The sequence below is a fragment of the Rhinatrema bivittatum genome, chromosome 2, assembly GCF_901001135.1.
Source record: "Rhinatrema bivittatum chromosome 2, aRhiBiv1.1, whole genome shotgun sequence".
Lineage (NCBI taxonomy): Eukaryota > Metazoa > Chordata > Amphibia > Gymnophiona > Rhinatrematidae > Rhinatrema > Rhinatrema bivittatum.
The window spans coordinates 438101919-438124116 of NC_042616.1; positions in this window are offsets into that span (position 1 = coordinate 438101919).

The following is a 22198-nucleotide window of genomic DNA, read 5'->3' on the forward strand; positions in this document are numbered from 1 at the left end:
ATAAAATCAGAACTGAAAAATACAGCACTGCATGTTCATCATAATGCTGTCTTTTTTTGTTCATATACTGTAGGTCTGATTCAATTATTTTTGGTTAATCTACCTATTTGGTTCTATTGGAAAGAGGTTTCCCTTTTCTATAAGCATATTAAACCTCATTTGTATGTACTGCCTGTGGTCTCTGATCTTTATATTGCTTTCTCCGTAATATCATTTTTGAATTGAAGGTTGTGAACAACCATGAAAGAATATGAAATGTCGAAGCGTACTAGAAGCAATGTGTTGTTTGTCCCACCTTGGACATCCCTGAGGAATATTAAACAGAACTAACCAGAGGATGTCACTGTTGTTCCATCCATCATCATCAGGAGAGAGAGAGGGAAGGTTATGTTCCAGGAAGTAAATATAAAATAAAACAAAAAATTGATGAAAATAGTTAAATGAAATGAGTTATTATTTTCAAGCACATGTTAGGGAGGAAAAGAAATTGACTGTTCATTATTATCCAGTAGACCACAGAAGTTAGCATTTGTTATTTAAATGACAACATGACATTATTTCTATGGAGCTTCATTTGGAAAGACAAATATAAAAAGTATTTTGCTGAATTATAGCACATAAAAGGGAAGATTTAAGGAATGTCTAAGGCAGGCCAACAACTAATTGAGTTACACACATTTTCAAAGCAGACATATGCACATAAGTCCACTTTGAAATGTATCCCACCAAATCTACCTACATACACTTACAACTGATATTTCGTATGTGGAAATTTGTCATGAAAATGTTCATGCATATGTTTGAACTTTCAAACACATGCATGTAAATGCAAATCCCTTCACAACTGTACTGACAAGAATACTTCCACTCAGTCTGGTAAATTTACACACAAACAGGACATACTTACATGCGTTTTTCTGCATATTGGGTTGACAGTAAGAGAAAGCTATTTCTGCTGGTAACAATTTTTTTTTTTTTACCAGTGGAAAACTTTTTGAAAATTACCTTGATAATGCAGAGTCAACAGGTTGCAGGATCTGAAGTACCATGGTTTTGCCAGAGCCAAATTGCCAGAGCAAAATATCTTATCTATTTATTGATTGGATGACAAGAGAATTAGATCATGGTTGTGTGTTGAGGGAGATTTTGTTGTTTACTTGCATATCAGCAAATGTTCTTGATACTGTCCAGCATAGAAGGCTTCTAAGGAAAGTGAGAAAGCTGGTCATGAAGCCCATGGAGATGAACTGGATTTGAAGCTGATTATCTGACAGACAACAGAAAGTGGTAGCTGGAGAGAGACAGGGAAAGCATCAGATGTGCAATTTTGTGACAGGAGAGCTGCTTGCTGTAAACAACATTTGTGTTGGATAAAGGCTCCTGGAATGAAGATCAGAACATTACATTACCCAATAATTCTTGGGAGCATGAATGACTAAAATAGAAACCGGTTCCTTTACAGAATTTAATCAGATTGCTTCTGCCCTCCCTGGCTCTCCCTGGCACAATGAGCCATTTTAATGCCTTTGGCTCCTCTGGGAGAGCCTGCATTTAGCCTTAGATGTTCTTGCTGGCTCCCTCTATACTGATAGCCTTGGACCCCATCCCCAATGATGTCACCAGTTCGAGGGGGTGAAGAGCTAGCGTGTGACGCTGGTCATGGATTGATTCCTTCTGCCTTACTCACTCTCCCCGGCACAACGAGCCATTTATCTTTGGCTCCTCCAGGAGAGCCTGTATTAAGCCTCAGATTTTCCCACCAGCTCCCTCTACACTGATGGCCTTGGGTCCTGCCCCCCCAATGATGTCATCAGTTCGGGGACTGAAGAGCCAGCATGTGACACCAGAGGCTTTTGCGCGTCAAGTGCTGCCGAGTCTGCTGTAATTGTGAGTGATGGTTCCGATTCTTCTGCTTTTGTGATTCAATCTATTGTTGGTCAAGGAAAATATGGTCATCTATCTTCTTATAAATGTCACAAAAGTTGCCGTTGGCCATTTTGTCTCAAACAAGTAACCTTGCAAATGCATGTTTCTGACTTTTCATTTTCAATGATCTTATTCGGTTCAATTAATGACCAGTCAGACAGGAACAAGTACTATTTGATACATGACTTTATTTACACAAAACAATTAGACCTTTACTGCTTTACTGAATCTTGGTTGTTGAATTCTGACTATATTATTTTAAATCAAATCTGTCCTCCAGGTTACTCTTTTGCCTCACAACCTCACCTAAAAAGAAGAGCAGTGGTCTACTCATTATTTATAAAAGTATTTGGAATGCAAAAATTGAACACCTTAATGTTGATTCCTCTCTTGAAATGTTGGCAATTTCTCTAAATCACTTTTCAATTTATTTAGTTTATTTTCTACCCAAAATCTTACAAGAGATGTGCATCATGTATTTTAATCATTTCGGGCTTCGTTTCAGGGAAATTTAGTTTTTCTCGCGGTTCGGGGTTCTTTTTTTCAGGGAGCCCCAATTTTTGGGTTAGTGTGCACTAACTCCCGATAGTGTGCACTAATGGATCAAACTTAGTGCATGCTAAGCTGAAAAATGAATTTTTCTGAAATTTCAGAAAAATTCCATTTGTTTTTCGGTTCCCCCAAACCATATCAAATTAGGCAATTTTGTTGAAATGGCATAATTTGGGTAAAATGTATGCACATCTCTAATGCTTACAAACAAATGTATCACCTTTTTTAGAGCAATTGATGCTTTCCAGATTTGATTTAAATAAAATGATCATTCTTGGAGATTTTAATTTCCATTTTTTTAAATTATTTAGGAATTTAATATACTGTCAATCCAGAATGAGATCACAACAGTTTACAAAAGCAGCGTTCATATTCTTGGTCAACAATTACATTCTGTGCCAGCATTCATAATCTGGGTCAACATCATAGCAGATATATGTTTTAGTTTATATTTGATAACCATAAATGACTATTGCATAAAAATCATCAATTATACATAATTAGTCTCCAAAAATTATAGCAACCTCACAACTGATTGATTGCTATTTTTTTTATCTTTTCATTCTTTTCAAGTAATGTTTTTAATTTTTTAATTTTTATTGTGACTATATTTCAAAAGAGGAAAAGACCTCAGCACTGGTTGAGAATAGGAAGACTTCAAATTCTGAAAATCCACTCATTACAATCATGGGTCCAAAACTCTTGCGGGCGGATTTTAAAAGCCCTGCTCACGTAAATCCGCCCGGATTTACGTGAGCAGGGCCTTGCGAGCCGGCGCGCCTATTTTCCATAGGCCGCCGGTGCGCGCAGAGCCCCGGGATGCGCGTAGGTCCCGGGGTTTTTTGAAGGGGGCGTGTTGGGGGCATGTCGGGGACCGGGACCAGATGACGTGGCATTTCGGGGGCGGGGCGTGGCATTTCGGGGGCGGGACTGGGGGTGTGGTGCCAGCCCGGGGGCGTGGTCCAGGCCTCCGGACCAGCCCCCGGGTCAGAAGACGGCACGCCAGCAGTCCACTGGCGTGCGTAGATTTACGTCTGCTTCTCGCAGGCGTAAATCTAGGAACAAAGGTAAGGGGGGGGTTTAGATAGGGCTGGGGGGGTGGGTTAGGTAGGGGAAGGGAGGGGAAGGTGAGGGGAGGGCGCAAGGAAGTTCCCTCCGAGGCCGCTCCGATTTCGGAGCGGCCTTGGAGGGAACGGAGGCAGGCTGCGCGGCTCGGCGCGCGCAGGCTGCCCAAAATCGGCAGCCTGCCGATCTTACCAACAGTACTCACAGTTTTTTTCACATTTGTTCTGTCTCTGACAATCGGGTTACTTAAACAACTAACATGGCTGTGCCTGCTTTTAAAGTTACTGAACATTTCAATTTCAATCAATCACAGCTTATGGTTTTACATTCCCAGGATTTTATAAAAACATCATGTGATGACACTCCCATCCCTATTCATTCATTATTGGCTATTGCTGAAGCTCTTAATGAATCAAACTGTTCCATTCGATCTTGCCATTAAGTCCAATCGGCTCTTCAGTGTGAAGTTTAAAAATCCATTTACGGTATGTTCTCTCTGGTACAATAAACATCCATGATTACCTCCCCTTCTATCCTGTTTAATGTGATCTATGACAAACCATCTCAAATCTTGAATACAATGTTTCTCTTTTAAACAATGTACACAACAGGAGCTGATTCTTTCATATTTCTTAAAAAACTTTTGTGTTCCCCAATACATAATCTTAAAGGTCTAGTAGTCTGTCCCACATACATTTTTTCACATGGACATATAATAATATAAATGACAAAACTAGTTTGGCAAGTGGTGAAATGTTGAAGCATTTATGTATATTTTGATCTTGGATATGTATATTCCTTTATCTATAAAGTCTGATCACAAATCGAACAATGTCCACACTTATAATGCCCCAAAATGCTTTTACCATCTATTGTTAATGATACTGTATTCTTTTCCGGTATCAAAGAGGGACACAACATTTCTTTTAAATTATTGCTTCTGTAAAATGCCATCTGGAAGTCCTGATCTTCAAGTCCTGGAACCATTTTAATTATCTGCCAATGTGTGCGAATGCTTCTTATGATTTTCTTCGAAATAGGAGAATATTTAGTCACGCATGTTACTGTGTTGGAATTATCTTGTTTTTGACTGGATGTCAACAATGCATCCCTATCATAATATAAAACTCTCTTAAAGGTATTTTTATGCATACATTTGAATAAACTCTTGTCTTGAAAGCCTGAATAAGATCTTCTGATTGCTCTCTGAAAATTGTCTTATTTGTACAATTGCGTCTATATCTTAAAAATTGAGAAACTGGTAAGCTGTTCTTCAAAAGCAAAGGATGTGTACTGCTAAAGTGAAGCATGGTGTTTCTGTCAGTTGTTTTTTTTTAGTTTTTTTTTAACACTGGTCACAACCTCTTCCGTCCCAGTTTTCTTGAGCAAAACATCCAAAAAAATATTTCTGAAAAAATATAATGCATAGTGAATTGTAAGTTAGCATCACATGAGTCAATCTAATTGCTAAAGGATTTGAGTTCTGATTCACTGCCATTCCAAAAAATAAATATGTCAACTATATATCTTTTATAGAAGAAGATTCTTTGATTGAATGGAGAGTGATTGACCCAATGTATTTTCAAATTCTATCATAATCAGATTGGCAATAGAGGGGGCTATTGTTGCCCCCATTGCTGTCCCAGAGATATGCAGAAAAAACTCATTTTGAAAATTAAAAAAGTGTTGTTTTAAAGCAATATCACATGGTAGGAGCAATGGATGGCCCGAGCCATTTTTTAAGATGGCGTCGGACGTCCATTGCTCCTACCATGTGACAGGGGCCAGCCAATGGCACAGATAGCCCCATCACATGATAAGGGCAAAGGGCCACCGGTGCCATTTTGTTTACTGGCAGCAAGTGGCTCAAGAGCGGGAAGGTGAGTGTGGGGACTTCTGTTGTTGGACATATGACAAGGATACTTTGCCTGGAGGACTGCTGGTGGGTGGCTGTATCTCTGGAGAAGGGTTGAGGTCCCAGAGGTACGGAGGGAGGTGGCAGTTAGGCCCAGTGGAGTTGGACTTTGAGATGAACTTCTGAAGCCAGTGGTTGGAAAGTGAGTTGCTGGCTCAGTGGGGAAGGCATGTGCCTTCTATCCAGGTGGAGAAGGTTTAAATCCCACCTGAGGACTTTTTAGGATAAATAACTTTCAACTGCTATTTGAGTTTCCGAGTGGCCAGGGAGGCTCGTTCAAGGTTTGGAGCTGGGAACAGAGGCAATGGACGGTGAACAGACTGGTGAAAGCATCACAGCCATCCTCTCTTTCTGGCTTCAGGAAGCTTAGGCTGCCCCAACCAGGAGCTCCTGTGCAGTGGACTCCTGCCACTGCTCATACTAACCTCAGAGGGCAAAGGAGATTGGGGCCTCTTCCTGTTGAAGTATGGCTGCACCTGGCTGATCCACTATTCCAGTAGGATATGTTTGTGTCATGGAGTAAGCCATGGATAATATAGGTAGGTAGGTACCCAAGCCCTCAGTACAGTGGAATTGTGAGTGGGCCATGAAATCAGTTATTGTTCATGGAATGATGCTATAAGTATGCAAAAGAATTGATAACCATGACAAGAGCAAGAGATGGCAGGAAGGTGAGTACCTAAGATAAAGAATGGTATTAAAATCCTGAGAATATTTCAGTAAGTTTGCAAAGCAATGTAAGGCTAGGGCATGAAAAAAGTGAGCAGGAACTGTAGGGGGAGGGGATTTGGCAAAAACTATTAACCCAGCTGGAATAGTAGAAAGCACCCTCAGGTATCAAGACCAGCTTGGAATGGCAGTGGCAGCAGTAGTGCTGGTATATCTCAATGGGAGGAGCAGACTAATGCAGTGAGAATGGTTTGCCAGTTCTTGCACATGTACAGAGCAGCAGAAACAGTGAGTACCGAAATGTGGCAAGTATGGCTTGGAGCAGCAGCAGCAGAAATTTTGTCGAGTAATAATTTTAAAAAATTGGAATGGTAGGAGCAGGGCAATGCAGCGAGGAGTGTAGTTGTAATACCCCCAAGGCTGTGTTGTTTTCAGTTTCAGGTCCAGGTAGCATTTGAGAAATAACTTTACAGGCTGAAAATGTAGCATTCTTAATGACTGCAAAGTTTATTTGAAATAAAGAATCCTGAGCCTTGCTAAAACTGTTTTGATATGGTTGGAGGATGACATGCTGAAGCTGGAAGTGTCAGGTCCCAGGGGTTGTGGCTGGAGCAAGACAGGCTTATTCAGGATACATCAGGCTGAGTGGATATGGTGGAGCATGGGATATTGCATTTGGAAATGTCAGGCTCGGAGGTCATGGCTGCAGCAAGATAGGCTTATGCAGAATACTTCAGGCCTGAGTAGATATGGTGGGATATGCATGCTGCAGTAGGGATGTGAATTGTGTTTGAACGATTAAAATTATCGTCAGATAATTTAAAAATTGTTCTAAATCGTTAGAGTGCACGATACAATACAAATGCCCCCGATTTATTGGCGGGGGCATTTGTATTGTATCGTTAAATAGGGCATGGGAATTATTTGGGGGAGGGCAGGAAAACCAGCACACCAAAACAACCCCTAAACCCACCCTGACCCTTTAAAACCAATTCCTTACCCTCCCGTACACCCCCAAAATGTTAAGTTACCTGGGGGTCCCGGCGCGATCTCCTGCTCTCGGGCCATCAGCGCCATTTTGGCTGCCACTAATTAAAATGGCGCCGATGGCCCGATTAAAAAAAAAACAAAAACCCACCCGACCCTTTAAATCAACCCCCCTTAGCCTCCCCCACCCTCCCAACCCTTTTTTTTAGGGAGGCCCATGCCGCTAAAAAAAAAAAACCCACCCGACCCTTTAAATCGACCCCCCCAAAAAAACCTTTTAAAATTACCTGGTGGTCCAGGGGGGCCTCGGGGAAAGATTTCCCGTTCCCAGGCATCAGCTGTTCTAAAAAAAAAATGGCGCCGATGCCCCTTTGCCCTTACCATGTGACAGGGTATCCGTGCCATTGGCCGGCCCCTGTCACATGGTAGAAGCACTGGATGGCCGGCGCCATCTTTATAGATGGCGCCGGCCATCAGCTCCTATAATAGGGGTTGATGAGTAAAGATGGCCGGCGCCATCTTTAAAGATGGCGCCGGCCATCCAGTGCTCCTACCATGTGACAGGGGCCGGCCAATGGCACGGATACCCTGTCACATGGTAAGGGCAAAGGGGCATCGGTGCCATTTTTTTTTTTTAGAACAGCTGATGCCTGGGAACAGGAAATCTTTCCCCGAGGACCCCTGGATCTCTCCTCTCCCCAAGGCCCCCCTGGACCACCAGGTAATTTTAAAAGGTTTTGGGGGGGTCAATTTAAGGGTCGGGTGGGGTTGTTTTTTTTAGCGGCAGGGCCTCCCTAAAAAAAAAAAATTAGCGATGTGAATTGGAATCAGAAACTATTCCAATTCACATATCTTAATGATCAGATTCCCCCCCCCCCCAGCCGAATCTGATCGTTAAGACGATCTGGCACATGATTCACATCTCTATGCTGCAGCTGTAAGTGTCAGGGCATAGTGGTAATGGTTTGAAAATGGCATGCTGTAATGTAAGTGTCAGGTCTCAGTGGTAATGGTTGGAACATTGCATACCGCAGCTGTAAATGTCAGACCACATTGTTTATGATGAGAAAATGGTATGCCGTAGCTATAAGTGACAGGCCTCAGTGGCAATGGTTGGAGCATGGCATGCCACAGATGTAAATGTCAGACATAGTGGTTAGGATTGGAGTGAAACAGGCTGATAAAGGATACATTTTTCTTCAGTGTTGGTGTTTGGAGGTTCTCAGTGAAGTAATGAAGCATAACTCCACTGTCTTCCCCTGCCTGCTTCCCCTGAACAACGGTTTGGAGTGAAGCAGGCAGGGAAAGTCAGTGGAATTTTTTCTCAGTGGTGAAGGATTGAAGCCCCAGAGTTGTGGTTGGGGACATATCAAGAGGAAGCAGGAGGATTGAAGACCCAATGTTGAAAATGGGTGGGCATGTCAGGAAGAAGCAGGAGGATTAAAGTCTCAGTGCTGAAGTTGGGGATGTGTCAGGAGGAAACAGGATGATTGAAGCCCCAGAGTTGAGGTTAGGGACATGTCAGGAGGAAGTAAGCTGAGTCAGACCCCAGTTGTGTGGATAGGGAGAAGTCAGGAGGTAGCATGTTGTGAAAGATCATAGTTTCCTGGGTGGGAACAATTCAAGAGGAAGTAAGCTGAGCCAGATCCCAGTTCTGTGGATTGGAAAGTCAGGAGGTAGTATGTTGTAAAAAGCCCCAACTTTGTGGATGGGGACAAATCAGGAGGCAGCAGGATGTGACAGACCCCAGTTTTCTGGGTAGGGACAAGTCAGGAGGAAGTAAGCTAACTCAGACCCCAGTTTTGTTTCTGGGAAGAAGCCAGGAGGTATCATTTTGTGACAGGCTGCAGTTTTGTGGATGGGGATAAGTCAGGAGGTAGCATGTGAGTCTGCAGGTTTCTGGATGGGGACAAGTCAGGAGGAAGTATGTTGAGTCAGGCCCCAGTTTTATGGATGGGGAAACAAAAGGGTAGATGAGGCAGCAGGGTGTGAAGGCCCCAGTTTTCTGGGACGGGACAAGTCAGGAGGTATCATGTTGTGACAGGCTCCAGTTTTTTGAATGGGGTCAAGTCAGGATGCAGCAGAGTGTGACAGGCCTCAGTTTTGTGGATGGGGACAAGTCAGGAGATAGCATGTTATGAAAGGTCCCAGTTTTGAGGGTGGAGACAAGTGGAGAGGTAGCAGGATTGGTCAGACCGTAGTAATGGTAGACACTAACAGGGCAAGACAGGCAGATTGAGTTAGTGCATGTTGGCTCCTGTGATGTTGGTAAGAGCAAGGTAGGTGGATTGAGCCAGTACATGTTGGCCCTGTGATATTGGTAAGGACAAAGCAGGCAGATTGAGTTAGTGCAAGTTGGCCCCTGTAATGATTGTAAGAGCAAGGCAGGTGGATTGTCTCCATGAAGTTAGCAAGTAGCACATTTAATACTAATCGGAAAAAAATATTTTTCATTCAACACAAAATTAAGCACTGGAATTTGTTGCCAGAGGATGTGGTTAGTGCAGTTAGTGAAGATGGGTTCAAAAAAATGTTTGGATATGTTCTTGGAAGAGAAGTCTACCTGCTATTAATCAAGTCTACTTAGGTAATAGCCACTGCTAATAATTGTATCAGTAGCATGGGACCTACTTGATGTTTGGGTACTTGCCAGGTTCTTGTGGCCTGGTTTGGCCTCTGTTGGAAACAGGATGCTGGGCTTGATGGACCCTTGGTCTGACCCAGAATGGCAATTTCTTATGTTCTAATGCTTGTTGGCCCCTGTGGTTTTGGAACTCAGCAGGACTCAGCATTGGTGGGTTTTGGGTCTTAGATTGGATTTTGGGCTGAGAGGCAGCAGCAGTGTGGTTGCTGAAATATGGCCCAACTGTCAGTATTAGGGACCCACCAGGAATCAGCATTGGTGTTTTTGGCCCTTGGATTGGCTTTTCAGACCGGGAAGGCTGCAGCATTGTGGGGACAACTTTCAGAATGCGCATAGATGTTTTAAGTGTGCAAGTGCTTTTTATCTGCAGGCTTTATGGCAATTTTCAAAGAAAGTTATCTTTCAAATTAGACTATGAAAAATTATACATACAGACCTGTACCTGCTATTTGTGTGAGTACATTTCCCCTGGAAAATATATGCATGCCCTTTTGAAACATTAAAAGTATGTGTAAGTGCTATCTCCTCTTCAGCCCTGTCCATGGGAAGGCCTCTCCTATATATGCATACATTTATGTGCATAGGATGTTATGCATGTATAAGGTAAGCAATTTTCAAAGACTCTATTTCTATGCATAAAACACTGTTTTAGGAATGGAAATTACTTTGAAAATTCCCTCCCCATAGAGGACATATTACCCAGAATACAGAAAGAATGTAACAATGAATTGGACAGGCTGGAGCCATATTGAGCATGCACTCAATATGCACAAAGATAGCATATTGCCTTTCCTTGACATGCACTAGGTGACTTCCAACAATGCTCAGAAATAAAACCTGGATCATAGTGTGCACACACACATATAGGACAGATGCAAGCAATAGACAATGGTATATAAAACTTGGATTTGTGTCAGAGAGAAAATACCACAGCAAGGCATTTGTCGCATCAGTATACTAGACAGTAAACATATTAAAGCACACATGTAGCCATTTATGCTGGGCAATCAGGAACATAAGAAAGATATTACTCATGGACTAAATGTACTGGTCAGTCATGTTCTTAAAAATCCTCTATTAGACATTGGGACAACCATGCCCCAACTACCTGGTTCTTCTAATAGCCAGAAAGGAGTTTCCTCCTCCAACCTCCAGACTAGCAGCAGGATGATTGAGTTTTTGTGAGACCGAAACATAGAAGCATTGACTTCACAGCATGCACAAGACCATAAGAGAACAATATATTTTTCTGCTCTCTATACTGGCTTCAGACATATGACAAACCCATTAAAAATGTGTTGGAATGTTCACCCTCTCCCACATAGTGAGGGAGTAGGAAAAATTGATATTTACCAGAGCAAGAGGAACTGCCAGAGCTAGCTGCTTGTAGGTTTGGTACTAGTCAAGAATGTGCAGCAACAGGAAGGAAGGTAGATTTGTGCAGAACCTCTGTTGGTCATTTGTCCCTCAGTCAAACAGTGAGCCCAAGCAAGTGATGTATGCCCATTTAGAGTGTCCAGAACCACTGCTAAGATTGCACAATACAACTATTTGAGGGGATCATATTTGTTTGTGCTCTCATGTGTGCATTTATTCACCAAAAACAGCAGACTGCATAAAATGAGCATGGAGAATGAGTATCATAGAAACAAAGAAACATAGAAATGATGGCAGAAAAAGACCAATCGGCCCATCTAGTCTGCCCAGCAAGCTCCCATACTTATTTTCCCATAATTATCTGTTTCACCAACCACCAATTTCAGGGCCCTTTGGTAACTGTTTGATTCAAATTTTCTGCCATCCCCTGTCTTTGATGTAGAGAGTAATGTTGGAGTTGCATCAAAGGTGAGCATAAGGTTTATGGTTAAGGGTTGTAACCACCACATCAAGCAAGTTACCCCGATGCTTGTTTACCCAGGCTGCACAGATTCATGCCTTGATCGATGTTGTCTGAAGGTAAATCCGCTCTTCCACATTTCCCCTGCTGTTGAAGCAGAGAGCAATGCTGTATATGCATTCAAAGTGATGTATCAGGCTTAATTGGTTTAGTATAGTAACTGCCGCAATAAGCAAGCTACCCCCATGCTTATTTGTTCACCCAGACTATGTAGTTCAGTCCTTGTTGGTGGTTGTCTGAATGCAAATCTTCTTTTCCACATTTCTCCTTGCCATTGAAGCAGAGAGCAATGTTGGAGTTGCATTAACTGTGTGAAGGCTTATTATATAAGGGTAGTAATCACCAGGTAGTAGCCTCCATTCCAACAAGCCACACCCATGGCTCTTCTCTTCATTCCCATCTTCTAGCCTTTATGGATCCACAGTGTTTATCCCATGCCTTTTTGAAATCCTTCACAGGTTTAGTCTTCACCACTTCCTCCGGAAGGGCATTCCAGGCATCCATTACCCTCTCCTGTGAAGAAATACTTCCTGATATTGGTTCTGAGTCTTCCTCCCTGGAGTTTCAAATCATGACTCCTAATTCTACAGATTTTGTTCCAATGGAAAAGGTTTCTTGTTGACCGTGGATCATTAAAACCTTTCAAGTATCTGAAAGTCTGTATCATATCACCCCTGCTCCTCCTCTCCCCGCACCATTTAAAAATGGTGCGGGCCATCCAGTGCTCCTACCATGTGACAGGGGCCGGCCAATGGCACAGATACCCTGTCACATGGTAAGGGCAAAGGGCCGTTGGCGCCATTTTGATTAGTGGCAGCTGAAGACCCAGGAGCGGGAGATCGCTCCCGGGACCCCCACTGGACCACCAGGTACCTGTAAAGTTTTTTGGGGGGTCGGGAGGGTGGGAGAAGCTAAGGGATTATTTTTAAAGGGTCAGGGTGGGTTTTTTGTTTATCGGCTCGGGCGCAGCCGATAAAACCACGATTGGGCCGGATGAAAAAAAACCCCACGATGTGAATTGGAACCGGAATCAGAACCGATTCTGGTTCTGATTCACATCTCTAATATTGAACAGGACTGGTCCCAACATTGATCCTTGCAGCACTCTGCTTAACACCGCTCTCCCTTCAGAGTAAGTGTCATTTACCATTGCACATTGTCTTCTGACCGTCAACCAGTTTTCCATCCAGGTCACCACCTCGGCACTGACTCCGAAGCTTCTCATTTTACTCACAAGCCTCCTGTGCGGGACCATATCAAACCTTTGCTGAAATCCAAGTAGATGACATTGAACGCTCTTCCTCAATCCAATACACTAGTCATCCAATCAGTCAATCAGATTTGTCTGACAGGACCTTCCCCTAGTGAATCCATGCTGTCTCTGGTTCAGCAATTCTTCTGACTGTAGATAATTCACTATTCTTTCTTTCAGCAGCAACTCCATTATTTTTCCCACCACTGAGGTGAAGCTAACCAGCCTGTAGTTTCCAGCCTCCTCTCTGCTCCCACTCTTGTGAAGCGGGACCACCACTGCTCTTCTCCAATCACTCGGCACCACTCCCATTTCTAGGGATCTATTGAACAAGTCATGCAGCAGACCCACCAGCACATCTCTGAGCTCCCTCAATATCCTGGGATGAACCTCATCAGGCCCCATGGCTTTGTCCACTTTCAGTTTTCCTAGCTTTTCCCATACATTCTCTTCTGTAAACAGAGTTTCATCTACTCCACTCCCCTCCAGTTTCTTGTTAACTTGCGACGGTCCTTCTGCCATTTCTTCATCTTTCTCCACACATTGATCCTTTTCACCTTTCAATTTCACTATACTACTTTGGACTTCTCCTTTCTCTGAAGTATCTGAAAAATGTTTTGTCACCTCGCTTTAACTCTTTGGCAATCCTTTCTTTCGCTTGACTTTTTGCTGTCTTGATTACTTTCTTTGTCTCCCTCATGTTGCACTGGAGGTGGACCCTTGGCCTGGTGCAGGATTGGTACAGCACTCTGGTCAGACCCAGAGAGCACCTTCCACCAGGAGGTGAAGCACAGGAGGAGTCAGAGGCTAGCTGGAGCTTTGCCAATAGCAACTTGGGGTTTCCGTAGGTTGAGCCCTTGGGTACCCGGGTCGTCTGGTCTTAGGTGGGCCTCACAGGGTCTCCCAGAGAGGAAGTGCAGAGGAGTGCCCACCACAAACAAGGGTGCATGGTCAATGTTCAAGAAAGCAGGTTCAGGAATCACAGAAGGCCAGAAGAGAGTGTCCGAGTGGATAGCAAGGATCAAGGCCAGAATATCAGTCCAGAATGGTCAGCGGAAGCAGGGGTCAGTAACATAAGAACATAAGAAATTGCCATGCTGGGTGAGACCAAGGGTCCATCAAGCCCAGCATCCTATTTCCAACAGAGGCCAAACCAGGCCACAAGAACCTGGCAATTACCCAAACACTAAGAAGATCTCATGCTACTGTTGCAATTAATAGCAGTGGCTATTCCCTAAGTAAACTTGATTAATAGCAGTTAATGGACTTCTCCTCCAAAAACTTATCCAAACCTTTTTTGAACCCGTGGTCAGGTAGAGGTCAAGTTCCAGGCAGCGGTTAGACAAGGTCAGTGGACAGGCAGCGGTCAGATGTGGTCAAGAACAAGCAAAGGTCAGTATCGTGAGATCAGTCCGAAGGATACTACCAGGAGAGACATTGGAACAGGAGATGCTGGAACAGGAGACACTGGAACAAGGTAAACTAAGAACACCAATGTATTTGACCGGATTGCCAAGGCAAGGAATGGTGTCTGACCACTTCCTTAAATCCTGCCATCAATCAGGGCATGCCACAGAGCTTGGAGCCACCCTTGGCCCTTTAAGAAGCCAGGTGGTCCGTGCGCGCATGCCTAGGGGTGGGGCTGACGCCATAGAGGATGCCGAGCCCCGCCATGAGGCCTGGACAGGATACTGCAAGCGGCGGAGCCAGGGACGCTGCGAACTGGCAGCGGAGGAGGAATGCCCAGAGCTGGTGGACAGGAGAGCGAGGTGAGTAGGGCTGGCCATGGAGCGGACGGGGCTGGGACACCTAACACTTCAGGTCCACCAGATATTCTTCCTTGTGATCCTCCCTTTGGGATCCTTTATATTTCTTAAACACTGTTCTTTTAGCTTTTATTTTATCAGCCACCTCCTTTGAGTACCAGATAGGTTTCATTTTTCTTTACTTTTCTAACATATAGATTAGCTGCCTTGGTATTTGCTCCTTTTAGTTTGTCCCACTGTTCCACATCTCTCTTGTTCTCCCAGCCTTCCAGTTCTTCCTTCAGGTACTTTTCCATTTCAACAAAGTCCATGTTTTTGAACTGCAAATCTCAGGTCTTCGTGCAACTTCTCTGTATTCTATTTGTGATATGAAACCATACCGTTTGATCACTGGTGCTGAGGTAGGCACCCACCTGGACATAAGAGACATTATCTCCATTAATGAGCACTAAATCGAGTATAGCTCCCTCCCTCGTGGGTTCCATTACCATTTGTTTGAACATAGCCCTTTGCAGGGTATCCACTATCTCTCTACTACTGTTAGATTCTGCAGAAGGGATTCTCCAGTCTACATCCAGCAGATTAAAATCTCCAACAATCACCACTTCGCCCTTCTTTCCCATCTTTTGGATGTCTTCAACCAGATCTCTGTCAAGCTCTTCCTTTTGATTTGGAGGCTTGTAAACCACTCCAATAAAAATAGATGCCCCAACTTTTTTTTTAGGTTGGCCCATAGTGCTTCTTCTTTGCCCCATCTTCCTTGCAGCTCAGATGCTTGGATATTGTTTCTCCCAAAATTCTGTGCTCTCACCTACTAAAAATGTGTTCGATAAACTATCTTATTTTTATTTGTATTGCCAATCAATTTTAATAAAATATATTGGAGAAAGAGGTAAGTTTCATATTACTGGTGCATGCCTCCACGGCCTTGCGCCCTTCTCGTAGTATAATCATTAACTTGCCTCCTTCCTCCTTTTGTAATTTTTGTGTGTTTTATAAATAATTTTAATATAATATTTATGTCAAAAAGTTTTTTTAAATCAAACAAGATTTTTAAATTAATTATAATCTCCACTTTGCATAATCGGGATAAAGCAACTTATATTTTTCTTCTGTTGCTTTCAATATCTTATCAACTTTCATTGAATGACTAGAATTCATATATCCCTTATGCTCATGAACAATTAAATTTCAATCTCCTTTCAATTTATACGCCATCTATCTTAAATATCCCTAAAGGGTTTTATGAACGCCGAGTTCCTATATATTAAACTACCACTATCCAAATGGAACTGTTAGAGACTTATCTCCCGACACAGCTGCGTTTCGGTCTTTCTTCATCAGGGGAGAATGTCCATTCCTGTTATCCTTAGTTCATAGTTGATCCAAAATTCATGGCGTTTTTAAAAATCTTGTTTGATTTAAAAAAATTTTTTGACATAAATATTATATTAAAATTATTTATAAAACACACAAAAATTACAAAAGGAAGAAGGAGGCAAGTTAATGATTATACTACGAGAAGGGCGCAAGGCCGTGGAGGCATGCACCAGTAATATGAAACTTACCTCTTTCTCCAATATATTTTATTAAAATTGATTGGCAATACAAATAAAAATAAGATAGTTTATCGAACACATTTTTAGTAGGTGAGAGCACAGAATTTTGGGAGTACATTTATTTGGATTTCTCATCACAAGCGGAGAGAGATACTGATTATTAGTGGATATTGTTTCTGACATAAAGAGCCACTCCTCCTCCTTTCCTATCCTCTTTGTTCTTCCTTAACAAGTTATAGCCTGGTATGGCCGTATCCCAATCATGGGATTCCATGAACTACGTTTCCGTGACAGCAACAATGTCCAAGTCCGCCTCCACCATTAGGGCTTGCAGATCTGGGATTTTATTGCCCAAATTGCGAGCATTTGTGCTCAAAGCTTTCCAGCTTTTCTTGTTCAGGTTACTGCTTTTCTTGAACTCCTTTTGTGACTTATTTAGCTGAGTTTTGTTATCCACCCTTTTCCATTGCATTTGTATTTGAGGGGTGACATTCTAATTTCCTTCTGCCACCCCCAGCATCTAGTTTAAATGCCTTATGACATAGGATTTGAATATCTTAGTATCCTGTTTCCTGCCACAGACAGATGTAAGCCATCTTTGACAAAGAGCTTTTTACTGTTCCTTAAATGGCCCCAGCCCCCAATAAATCCAAAACTTTGTTCCTTACACAAGGATTTGAGCCATACATTGAAGTTATTAATATGGCTTAGTACTCACTTTTCAGGCTCTACATGTGAGATTTGTTTTAGAATAACATGGTTGATTGGTTTTATTTATTTTTGTTTTGGATTTAGCGCATGTCTTTTCATTGGTAGCTCAAGGTGAGTTACATTCAGGTACACAGATATTTCTCTGTCCCCAAAAGGCTCACAATTTAAGGGGTTCATTTATTAAGCTGAGTTAGGACTTTATTGCATGGTAGATATCATTTACCACACGTTAAATGCCTTAGTAATAACAACCAGTATATCAAATACTGCACATTATTTCACCCTGCCCCCCCCCCCCAAAAAAAAAATAAACAATGCAACAAGTTTGATAATGAGCAGATGAAATCTAATAACAGAGCTTGCATTAAAATTCACAAGCTGTGTTACTTTGAGGCAAGTTAGTTACACCTTAAAATATGTAGCTAACAATCCCTGGGAGCATTGGGGTGCTAATGCACATCATGCTCCCCCCCAGGGCTCAACTTTAAAGGACCTGGGTATCCCGATCTCAGCCTCAAGAAAACCCTGGGGATCTTGTGAGACCCCTTATCCTTCATCGCTTCCCCCCCCTACCCATGTTGCCCCTTCAGGCAGCCTCAGCGGAAAAAGAAATAGATAAATAAATAAAGGAAATGTTTCATACCTGGCTATTTCCTTCCCTCACAAATGCCACACCTTGGTGGGACTCCCAGTACCTGAGGTAGATCTCCATTCCTGATGCTGCCATTTTCAATATGGCACCAGCCAGCCACATATAGATGTTTGTTCCATCACGTGATAGTAGCAAATGTATAAAACTGGATGGTTGGTGCAGGTCCCCACATCTTATTTAACAGACCCCTAAGTTTATACCTGAGGTAATAGAGGATAAGAAGTTTTCATAAAAATCCCAATCCTATATTTCCGATGACACAGTGTGAAACAGAATTACATCCCTTGCCCCACCAATGCTGTGTTATCTCCATTTGATGTTTCTCCACTAGGAAACATGTAAAGAATCTTAGAGCATGGTTAATATACCCTTTACATTCCCCTAGCATTCAATATCTTTATACATGCATACCTCATAAACTCTAGGGCTGAATCTGTAATCTTTAAAGGATCATGGTAGTTGGTATTGATGACTAGCAGAACATTTACTCCACTAATCAAGCCAAGAATTAGGGCTTGTTAGAGTTAGTTAATGAGTCATAAGATAACTCCTATAGAACATGTGCATATATATGAGAGCATATGTGAAGCTAGTGATATTAATGCCTTTTTTGATTGGGTTGCTTATCTAATGAGTTCCTTGAACTCTATTGCCCCGTTGAAGGTTTGTTCTTTTTCTAATCAAAAGATTAATAGGTCTAGGCCGTGGAATAACTCAGCTTAATGTTATCACGTCAACGTCTACGGAAAATTGAACGCAAATGGTCAAAATATCCTTCTCGAGAAAATGTGTTATTTCGTGAAGCTTTAGCTAAATATCAATTAGATACTTTAACTGCTAAAAAGGAATATTATTCCAAAAAAAATACATGAATTAGGTAATTGCCCAAAAGCTTTATTTAATTTAGTTCATGTTATCAGATGTACAGAAACCAATCAGCCTTGATTCTTCTCTTTCAGCTGATATGTTTGCAAAACATTTCTCAGTTAAGCTAGAAAATATTTTGTATTTTAAAGATGTGAATGTTTCTCTCAGTCACTCTATGATTGGTAATGCTGCTACTTGGACAGAGTTTGAATTAGTTTCCTCTAAGGAAATTTTAAATGTAATATTACAGCTGAATAATACCATTTGTCCCATTTTGAATATTTCAACAGTTACTTTCAGAGAAATTTTTACTCTTCTGAAAGTCTCTATCACACACATTGTGATTACTTCATTGTCTGTGGGTATATTACCTAAGGCATTGAAATCGGCGGTGGTGAAACCTTTAATAAAAAAGGGAAATTTAGATAGTGGCAATTTGATTAACTACAGGCCCATTTCTTCTCTTCCTATATTGACAAAAGTGATTGAAGCTATTGTTCTTAAACAACTGACTGACTTCATGAAAACCAATGAGATCTTAATTCCGCATCAATTTGGATTTCATCGTAGTTTCAGCACAGAATTATTTCTTATCTCACTTGTTGACTCTCTTAAAAGAAATCTTGATAGAGGTGATCAGTTCTTGTTGGTGTCTCTCGATATTACTTCTGCATTTGACTCTATTGACCATCAGATTTTGTTGTCTTGTTTGCAGGAATGTGGTATTTCTGGGACAGTACTTACTTGGTTTAAAAGTTATCTTTCAGATCAGTCTCAAACGGTTAGATTTAATTTTCAATCGTCATCCCCTCAATTGTTAAAAGCTGGGGTCCCACAAAGCTCTGCCTTGTCGGCTATGTTTAATATCTATTTGGCCCCTATTGCAAAATTGTTGACCATTATTACTGATGGATTTAAAATTTATGTGGATGATATTCCGTTTTATATTAAGGTACAACAGTCATGGCAGGTTACTTCTGATACATTGCATTTGTGTATAGACTCCATTAAGCATTGGTTAAAACAAAATAAACTTATGCTGAATAGTAATACCAACAAGACTAATATCTTACTGATTCACAGTCCTCATTGTACACCTTCTCATGATTCAATTTGTATTGATGACATCTCATTTCCTATAGATAAACCCATTAGGAGTTTAGGAATCTTACTTGATTCTACTCTCTTTTCATCCTCATATCAGATCTCTTATTAAAAGTGGATTTTTCAAGCTCCGTCTTATTGCAGGGTTAAGGCAATTACTGTATGATCAAGATTTCCTGTTTGTAACTCGTGCTATCATTTTTCCACACATAGACTATTGTAATAGTCTGTTCATTGGTCTTCCTAAAGTTACATTACAGTCGATACAATTATTACTCAATTCAGCTGCGTGTCTTGTATCCCACTCTAAATGAAGTGATCATATCTCTCAAGTCCTGTGTAGTCTTAATTGGTTACCAGTAACTGAACGCATTATATATAAAATAGTCATGGTTGTCTTTAAGCTTTTAGTTTTAGATTTCTCTTACTGGCTAAATGCCATTTAACGCATTTATAAACCTGTAAGATGCTTAAGATCATCCCAATTGAATCACTTATATAGTACTCGGGAGATCTCCTTTTCTATTGCCGCACCTACACAATGGAATCTCATTCCATTTGAACTTAGGTCTTTGGATGATGTGTGAAAATTTAGACAGTTATTGAAAGAGTATTTACTCCGACGTGCATACAATATATTTTAGAGTGGTGTTAGCAGAATAAATCCTCTCAAATATGTGAGGATAATGATACATATTTTGAGTGACTGATTATTCATTCCATTTATGATATTGGGCATTATTGTTTCTGTGAAACATATGAAAATTGTGTGTTATTGTACATGTCAATTTCATGCTTTTATTATGTATGTTGATGATTTAAATTGCCTAGGCCTCCTTGTGGTAGGCAATTAATAAATTTTAATAAATGAAAATGAAAAAAGCTAGTTCATTTATTAAAGAAATGTTACCCATGGGCTTCTAGTACAATTTAATCCTAGTTATCCTAAAGTTGCAGGTAAGGAGAAGGGTAGGCAATATTCTCTGGACCCTCTAGTTAGCACAAACAGCATGGTCTTTAATTTAATTTGGTTCATTCTCATTATTCACAGGTTTGACACCATGATAAAAATCATCCACTTTATCTCTGGGATCTCACTATCCTTCTGGTCTACTAAGCCTTGTATAAGAGAATAGGTGCTAGCTCTAGGGTTCAGTGGGGTATATAGACTAGATGGAGATCATTGGTTAAATTCTATTTTACACGATCATAACTAATATTTTTGCCCATATCTTATTGACAGTAACATCCAAAGTGTGTTACAATATATAAAAATTACAAACATCTCTTATATCAGACAACAGCAGTCAAAAAAGCAAACAGAATGTTAGGAATTATTAGGACCGGAATGGTTAATAAAACGGAAAATGTCATAATGCCTCTATATCGCTCCATGGTGAGACCGCACCTTGAATACTGTGTACAATTCTGGTCGCCGCATCTCAAAAAAGAAATAGTTGCAATGGAGAAGGGCTACCAAAATGATAAGGGGAATGGAACAGCTCCCCTATGAGGAAAGGCTGAAGAGGTTAGGGCTGTTCAGCTTGGAGAAGAGACTGCTGAGGGGGGATATGATAGAGGTCTTGAAGATCATGAGAGGTCTTGAACGAGGTGATGTGACTCAGTTATTTACACTTTCGAATAATAGAAGGACTAGGGGGCATTCTATGAAGTTAGCAAGTAGCACATTTAAAAGTAATCGGAGAAAATTCTTTTTCACTCAATGCACAGAGCTCTGGAATTTGTTGCCAGAGGATGTGGTTGGTGCAGTTAGTGTAGCTGGGTTCAAAAAAGGTTTGGATAAGTTCTTGGAGGAGAAGTCCATTAACGGCTATTAATCAAGTTTACTTAGGGAATAGCCACTGCTATTAATTGCAACAGTAGCATGGGATCGTCTTAGTGTTTGGGTAATTGCCAGGTTCTTGTGGCCTGGTTTGGCCTCTTTTGGAAACAGGATGCTGGGCTTGATGGACCCTTGGTCTGACCCAGCATGGCAATTTCTTATGTTCAAATAAATCAATAAAATAGAATAAAATCAAGCAAGTCATATACCAATTAACCAATCATTGTTTGAGTTATAACTATGACTGTCACTATGTAAACCATTTGATCTATACATGGAACGATGGTATATAAAATCTCTAAATTAATTAATTTATTCATTCATTAACAAAATTAGAAGACAGATCTAAACAATGCCAATAACATTACAAATACCAATTAAATAATCCTAATCTCAACATAACTCAATAACACATTCCTAATCAATTGTTAATCCAAACCATCAAAACCCCATATATCTGCATTCCAAGGGATAGTAACATATAACCTCTGTCCATAGCCCCCAAAAGTATGAACAAATGGTTTTAAAGCACACCAGAAGGACCCATAATCAGCCAAAGTAAACATTTCTTTTGACAGCCCATTATAAACAACTAGTGTGGTACAAAATAAATCTTTGTCTAGTCTGACAGCCTAGATGGTTTTATTGATACAAGCAGAAAAGCAACCTCAGCAAATCTGAGGGTCCAATCAAGGTTGCATCTTATCAAACTTTCTAGAAGATAATGTGGACCCTGATTCTGAAGAGACTGAAATGTTAAGATCATCATTTTAAACAATGTCCTAAAAT